The 7,346-nt window shown below is 40.6% G+C and overlaps 1 long non-coding RNA gene across 1 annotated transcript in view; it reads left to right on the top strand.

Annotated features, from left to right (window-relative positions):
- The window catches only part of LOC120529952, a 25,521-nt gene extending 22,828 nt beyond the window's left edge, over positions 1–2,693 (top strand). Inside the window, exon 3 of the long non-coding RNA XR_005633825.1 lies at positions 2,615–2,693. This is a non-coding gene — a long non-coding RNA (uncharacterized LOC120529952). The remainder of the gene's footprint in view (positions 1–2,614) is intronic.
- The last annotated feature ends 4,653 nt before the right edge of the window (positions 2,694–7,346 follow it).

The following is a 7,346-nucleotide window of genomic DNA, read 5'->3' as shown; positions in this document are numbered from 1 at the left end:
TACCTCCACATGTTTGGCATATCAGTTTCGTTCTCTGAACCAAAAACGTTTTTTAAGAAATGTTAATTTTCTTTGAAGTTCGATTCGTTAAACGAGCATGACGCTTAGTTCTACTGGCGCATTAAACAAGTGGCCGACTCAGAACTAAGCGCCGCGACCTCAACACTTGTTCCCAGTTTGTAAGCTTTCCTTCATAAATACAGACTATCTGATTGGTTTGATTTTTGCCTGTTTCTAAATCAAATTGATTTGATTGGTGACTTTTAATGTGAGCTCTTTCTTCAATGACTTGCATTCCGCTCTGTGAAGATGAGTCATGTTTGAAATTGACATGAATTGGGTTGAGCAAAATGGCACTAAGAACACACATAAAGACCTTAGTAACCCCATATAATTTGGCAGGTTAAATAAACACGTGATTAACTGTGGAGCTGTCTTTAGGGACGCGAGTCCAAACTGATCAAAAGCAGGTAGCTGGTTTGCTGGTTTATGAAAGAAGATGGTAGGAAGTGGTGGCTCCAGGAGGATGTCATCCGCGATGGAAGGGGCCATCAATCACTTGGTCTGCAGGGGGAGAAAGAGAGAAAGGATCAGAAAACAGCGCCAACCCCTGGCTCGGTGGGTAATTACATTCACTAGAGCCCTTAAGCCACCTGCCATGCGCACGTGCGTGGTTAAAATATTTTTTAGGTATCCGTGTATTAGACGGCACATTCTTATACTTCTTTTGGGGGTTTTACAAAGCAAGGAATCAAATTTTTTAGGTCCTTTTAGTGAATCGTCGCTCACTTTTTGTGAGCTGAATTATTTTGTGTCATTTTTTTTGCCTGAATTTGTTTCTCCTAGCAACCTGAATTGTTAGGGGCGTTTTCTCGAAGGTCATGATTATGAAGCAATGGGCTTTAAAGCCGTCGTTTTTTGACCACTTCTTATGTCTGAGTTTTGCCTAACCAATTTATTCCCTAAACTTTTGTGGCGCCGACTCTTCGCTTGCTATTTTTTGACTTTGATTTCTGCCTCTCATGTCTATTCTGACGAGATGATTTCTCCATCTCTCACTTTTGACTGTTTTTTTGCCTTCACATGTCGACTTATCGCCAGTTAGTGGTCGAATAAGGCACCACGAGAAAAATGTTGGGGTGCCAACCCAGTTGCCCCATTTCATAAAGTCTCATGAAACAAAAAAAAGATGGTCACAATGTGTGCCTCAATGAAAAACGTGGCAAACAAGCGGGTTCTTTCTCTTTAATGGTTCGGGTTTTGGAGCTCCTTTCATTGGTCCAGTCGTTCCAATACTGACCACCTCCTCAAAGACGGGAGACCGGAAGAGGCAGAGTCAATTTCCCTCATCTAGATGTCTTCTGAGTACTCCCGAGGAAGAAGAAGAAGAGGAGAAGCTTAGGCGAGCGCCCCCTCTCGGCCCAGGGTGGTAACACCTGCTTCAGACGAGCCCAGAGGGTGAGCCACAGATCCGCATGTGTGACAAGGTCCTTCTCAGAAATATTTTCTCTAGTCCTGCTAGCATAACAAAAATACAGGACAAGAATCAAATTTAGGGACGTCTGGTAACCCTAGTCTTTGGGATAGCAGAAGAAGTACCCCCATATAAAGGGTGTCCCAAAATTCACACAAGAAGTAATTTTGATAGAGAGCACAGGTTTTTAATAAAATATTGTAAATTTTTAATTGATTCATAAAGTATACTGTATAGGGTTATGTATGGAATAGCATATCGGGTAAATGGCCTCCACAGCTTTGCTGGCACATACGCACTCTTTTGTCGAAATTTTCCATGACTGTTTTGCATAAATGTGGCTAAATTTCGTTGATACAGCGCTCAATTTCCTCCTTCAAGGCATGGGTGGTCGTGGGCTTGATGGCATAAACCTTAGACTTCAAAAAACCCCAAACAAAAAAGTCCAGCGGCGTTAAATCTCATGATCTGGGAGGCCAATTCTGATCGCCAAACGGGAAATTACACGACCAGGAAATGACTCATGCAGTAATTGAATTGTTTCTCAGGCTGTATGGCATGTGGCACCGTCTTGTTGAAACCACACGTCGTCCACATCCATATCTTGCAATTTAGGCACGAAAAGCTGGATTATCACGTCACGATAGCGAGCACCATTAACTGTTATTGCCTGACCAGCCGCATTTTCGAAGAAGAATGGTCCGATGATGCCTCCAGCCCAAAATCCGCACCAAACAGTGATACGTTGTGGATGCATTTGTTTCTCAGCAATCACTCGTGGATTTTCTGAACCCCAAATGCAACAATTTGAAGATCTGAAGATGATTTTGTTCGAAAAAGTTGATGAAGTTAAATCACTATTTTGTACGAAAATTGCGAACTGTAGCTGCCAAACCTTCATTATTTTTAAAATATTGCTCAACAATGAAAACGCGTTGTTCTTTCGTGTACCACTCCATTTTTAATAACGCTGAACTGTGAGCTGTCACGCTGCCTTTTTTTTTCATTGGCAACACTTTACCGTACAAATGGCGGCAAATTCAAATCTTGCGTGAATTTTGGGACACCCTATATTTGTGATTATATGACTCACAAGGATGATGATCTGATCTCTTCTAACCAGACTCTGTTTTCTTTCAGCGCCCGCTCCAGATAAAGAAGAAACGAAGTGTCCTCCTCCACCTAATCAAGAAGGTCCGACTCCTGAGGCAGAAAAAGTTGATGACCCACCAAATGATGACCAACAAGATCCATCCAAGTAAGTGGATCAAACGTCCTTTGTGATGCAATGCTGCTTCAGTGTGGGGCAGCGAGAGTCAAGAGAGAAGCATCTGCTCTCACGTGAGCCCCCCGTGGAGGGTGTATATGCGCAGTATGTGTTAAGCAGAAAAATGTGATCGAAAGTACAGATGTACGAAAAAGAGGAATTTTTTTTTTACCGTATGATACTGTAGATGGGAGAATATGGAGGTGCAAAATATAAGGGACCTTGGGAGATCTGGGACTCCAAGCCTTTAGAAACCTAAAATGTCTGAAAATCAAAAATGTTAGGAGTCTCTGAAAATACATTTCGAATTTTATGTTTACACTAGCAACATACCGGCGCTTCGCAGTGGAGAAGTAGTGTGTTAAAGAAGTTATGAAAAAGAAAAGGAAACATTTTGAAAATAATGTCACATGATTGTCAATGTAATAGTCGTAGGCTTATTTTAGTGTTGAGAGTGAATTTGATGATTGTAAAGAGTTTAATTGTAAATGTTGTGTATGAGAAATGCACATTTTTAGGATGTAAGGATCTCTTTTTAAACAGCGTTTGCAGTTCTGCCCTCGGCTGTCTGCTGAGCTTACTCTTGAGCATGCAACGTACAGTCGGCCGTGTGAGAAGCCATCTTGTTTTTCAAGTCAATGGCAACTTTTTCTAAAGTCTGGCCCTGTGACTTATTTATTATCATAGCAAGGCAGACCCTTACTGGAAATTGGAGGCATTTGAATTGGAATGGGAACTCCATTCGAGAGGGTCTCCCCTGAATTAGTTCCAGTGAAGACATTTGCCTCAATGAGGTTCTTGTGCAGAGATCTGATCTGAAGTCTGGTGCCGTTACAAAGATTTGGTTTCGTAGTAACGTAATTGGTGTGCCGACCTTCAAAAGTAGAGTATGCGCAGGCCTGCCCGGAGGATTAAGAGTGTGAAGAAACTAAATGAAAAAGGCAAGAGTCACCAGCAGGAAGACGTGAAGCAAGGCGAATAACAACAGGCTTAAATCGGTGGAGTAAAGAAGAAGGGAGCAGTAAGCACGACGAACAGCTGAGGAAAGTAAGGAAGCGAGTGAGGAGGCACATGTGCGCGGGATGTTGTTAATGTATATAAGTAGGGAGCCAATCGCGTGGTAGGTGTGTGGAAAAAGAAAGGGGGACCGGGAATGGCCCTTGTGCGTCTCTGCCATGAAATAAATCCTCTGTTAATGAAAATAAGGACTGAAACCGCCAAAAGGAGAGGTCAGTTACAAAAGTTCCTTACGGCATAATGGTGAGAACCGCCAAAAAGAAGACGTTATTTTCAAAAGTTCTTACAGGGCACGGTGCAAAATTAAATATACTTAACGTTTGTAAGTACAGTGTAAAGGATGAGCATGGGAAATTTGGCCTTCCTAATTATATTGGAAGTTGCAGAAATAGTGAGGACGGGTCTCCCTTATCTATACATACAGTTTAGGTACACCCGTCCCCCTTGGGTGTTGCAATGGGACATGAAACATACCTAACTTTTGTAAGTACACTGCAAGGAATGAGCACGCGAGATTTCAGCTTCCCACCAATATGGAAAGTGGGAGAATTAGTGATGAGCCAGTGAGGGCTTTGCCTTTTATATCTTTAGATACCTGTGCAGTTCCAATCAATCTGCATATGGATTATATAGTTTTGAGATTCAAAGAATTTAAGTTGGAGGTTTAATTTTGTGTAGATGGGCAACATTGGTCCAGGAGGGCAGCAGTGACTGTAGGTTTTCGTTCCAACCCATTTGCTTCATTTGCTTAAACTCTTGCCAATTTTAGACCTTATTTAATTTTATGGCTTGTTAGTCTGCAGTGGTAGGTTCATCAAAATCATCGAAACAATAATTTGAAGCCTAAAACAGATAATTTCTCAGTCAGACTCATCTCGGGCAGGGAGGGTGAGCTGGCATACAGGGACGAGGTGGAGCGGCTGTCAGAGTGGTGCAGAGTCAATAACCTGCTCCTCAACACCACAAAGACGAAGGAGCTTGTTATTGACTTTAGAAAAAGCAAAACTGACATCCAGCCACTCATCATTGGTGGGGGTGCCTGTGTGGAGAGAGTCCCGGTGTTCAGGTTTCTGGGCATTGAGCTGGAGGTTGACCTGACCTGGAGCACCAACACCAAGGAGCTGCTGAAGAAGGCGCAGCAGAGACTGTATTTTCTGAGAATCCTTACAAAGAATCATCTCCCCAAAAATCTGCTCCTTGCCGTTTATCACTGTCCCATCGAAAGTGTGCTCACGTACGGACTGTGTGTGTGGGACGCCAGCTGCACTTCCTCAGAAAGGAGAGCGATCCACAGAGTCGTCAGGACAGCGGAGAGAACAACTGGCTGTAAACTCACCACTCTGGAACAAATCTAAACCTCCTGACGCCGCAAAAAGCAATTGACATTTCACAGGATTCATCACATCCTCGTCATTGACTCTTCCAGCTTTTGCCATCGGGCAAGAAATACGGGGCAATAAAAACCAGGAGAAACCGCCTTAAAAACAACTTTTATCAAAAGCAATCATGGCCCTGAACTCAAATAAAACTGCTCCATATCATTCTCCCAGTCTGCAATATAAACCTTAAGTTAACCAGTGCAATTTGTATATTTTGTAAAGTACTTTTATTAATATTCGGTTTGTTATTATTTTCTCTCTTCTTGTCATTTTAACTCTTATACCTCACATAAGTCGACTGCTCCTTCAATTTCGTTGTTCCTTTGTAAAAGTGACAATGACAATAAAGATCTACAGTATCTATCTATCATTATATAGTGCCTGTCATAACTATCTACTGTATCTATTATATAGTGCCTTTCATATCTATCTATCTATCTATCTATCTATCTATCTATCTATCTATCTATCTATCTATTATATAGTGCCTTTCATATCTATCTATCTATCTATCTATCTATCTATCTATCTATCTATCTATCTATCTATCTATCTATCATATAGTGCCTTTCATCTATCTATCTATCTATCTATCTATCTATCTATCTATCTATCTATCTATCTATCTATAGTAATTGCCATATCTATCTATCTATCTATCTATCTATCTATCTATCTATCTATCTATCGTTCTATCGTTCTATTATATAGTGCCTTTCATATCTATCTTTCTATCTATTATATAGTGCCTTTCACTTCTATCTATCTATCATCTATTATATAGTGCCTTTCACTTCTATCTATCTATCATATAGTGCCTTCACTTCTATCTATCTATCTATCTATCTATCTATCACTACATTTGGTTTGTCTAAGTTACAAATAGACATACAAAATATTTATCAACTTGTATGCAAAATTTCACATCACAACAGTTGTGTTTTACGATTTTGTTCTGTTTGGCTTTGAAATTAACATGCAAATACTTTTTAAACTTACACTTTTACTGTAAAACTCCACTAAAAACAATATTTGGAATTAAATTTTTGTCAATATCGCATTGAATTTTGATTCCGTGTTTAGACTTTCATCGTGACAACGCCACGTGTAACTGCCTGTGAGTGAATTTTGTTTCTTTCTCTCTAATAAATAAAACGACTTTTTCAAATGTTTCTCCCTGTGATTTAATTGTCTTTGCAAAAGATATTCTAATGGGAAACTGTAAACGTTTTAATACGAATGGCATATCAAGATCTCCTTTGGTGTCTAATGTCATTAGTGAAGATGGACTACATTACCTTTCTTGGATACGTCCTTCTTTCTACAGTAATTCGGGTGGTGGAAGACCGGACGGTGTTAATGGTTGTCGATATTCTTCATGATATTGTAAGTTGATGTTTTCATCTTCCGCACCAACACCACCAACTGTTTCAGCAGAGTCTATTGATACGCATTTACCTAATTTGCTGTGTAACCGATCCACATTTTTGGCATTAATTTGTTTGACTTCATCGTTTCTCGGTGCAAGGATTGCCCGTGTACTCTTTTTTTCTGTTGATAACTCTTCGTGATGAAATTCTTCAATAAGATTTGGACATAATAAGTCTTCTTTAATTGGGAACTTAAAGTGAGAAAAACGTTTATAAGAGCTGAGAGAGCCAAAGCATTCACGCCAATGGGAGATGTGAGATGGCCATGGACGTGGTTGAAAATGGCTGAGAGGAAGACAGGACTTGAAAAAAATCTCATGGCCAAAGTCTCATCTTATCTCAGGATTTTTTTAAATAATAGAGAGATATGTTGTATCTTATTGTATTGAGGATGACTTGTGTTCTGTTCTGTGTATTGTGTTGTATTTAGCCCCCTTCTTTTTTTTTTTTTGACACCCACTGCACGCCCAGCCTATCTGGAAAGGGTCTTTCTATGAATTGCTTTTTCCGAGATTTCTTCCAATTGTTTTCCCTACACGGGTTTTTTTCCGTGTCTTCTTAGAGAGTCAAGGCTGGGGCTGTCAAGTGGCAGGGCCCTCCTTGTGTGATTTTGGGCTATACAAGAAATAAATGGTATTGTTTGATGTAAGAGAACAGACAATCAGTTATTTGCTAACCCCCTTAGTCCTGAACAGGGTCGCAGGGGTCTGCTGGAGTCTATCCCAGCTAACATGAGGTGCAAGGCAGGGAACAAACCCTGGAGAGGATGCCAGTCCATC

This window comes from Polypterus senegalus, chromosome 5, assembly GCF_016835505.1.
Source record: "Polypterus senegalus isolate Bchr_013 chromosome 5, ASM1683550v1, whole genome shotgun sequence".
Lineage (NCBI taxonomy): Eukaryota > Metazoa > Chordata > Cladistia > Polypteriformes > Polypteridae > Polypterus > Polypterus senegalus.
The sequence above is the reverse complement of the archived record's forward strand: the minus strand, read 5'-3'. Positions and strand labels throughout refer to the sequence as shown.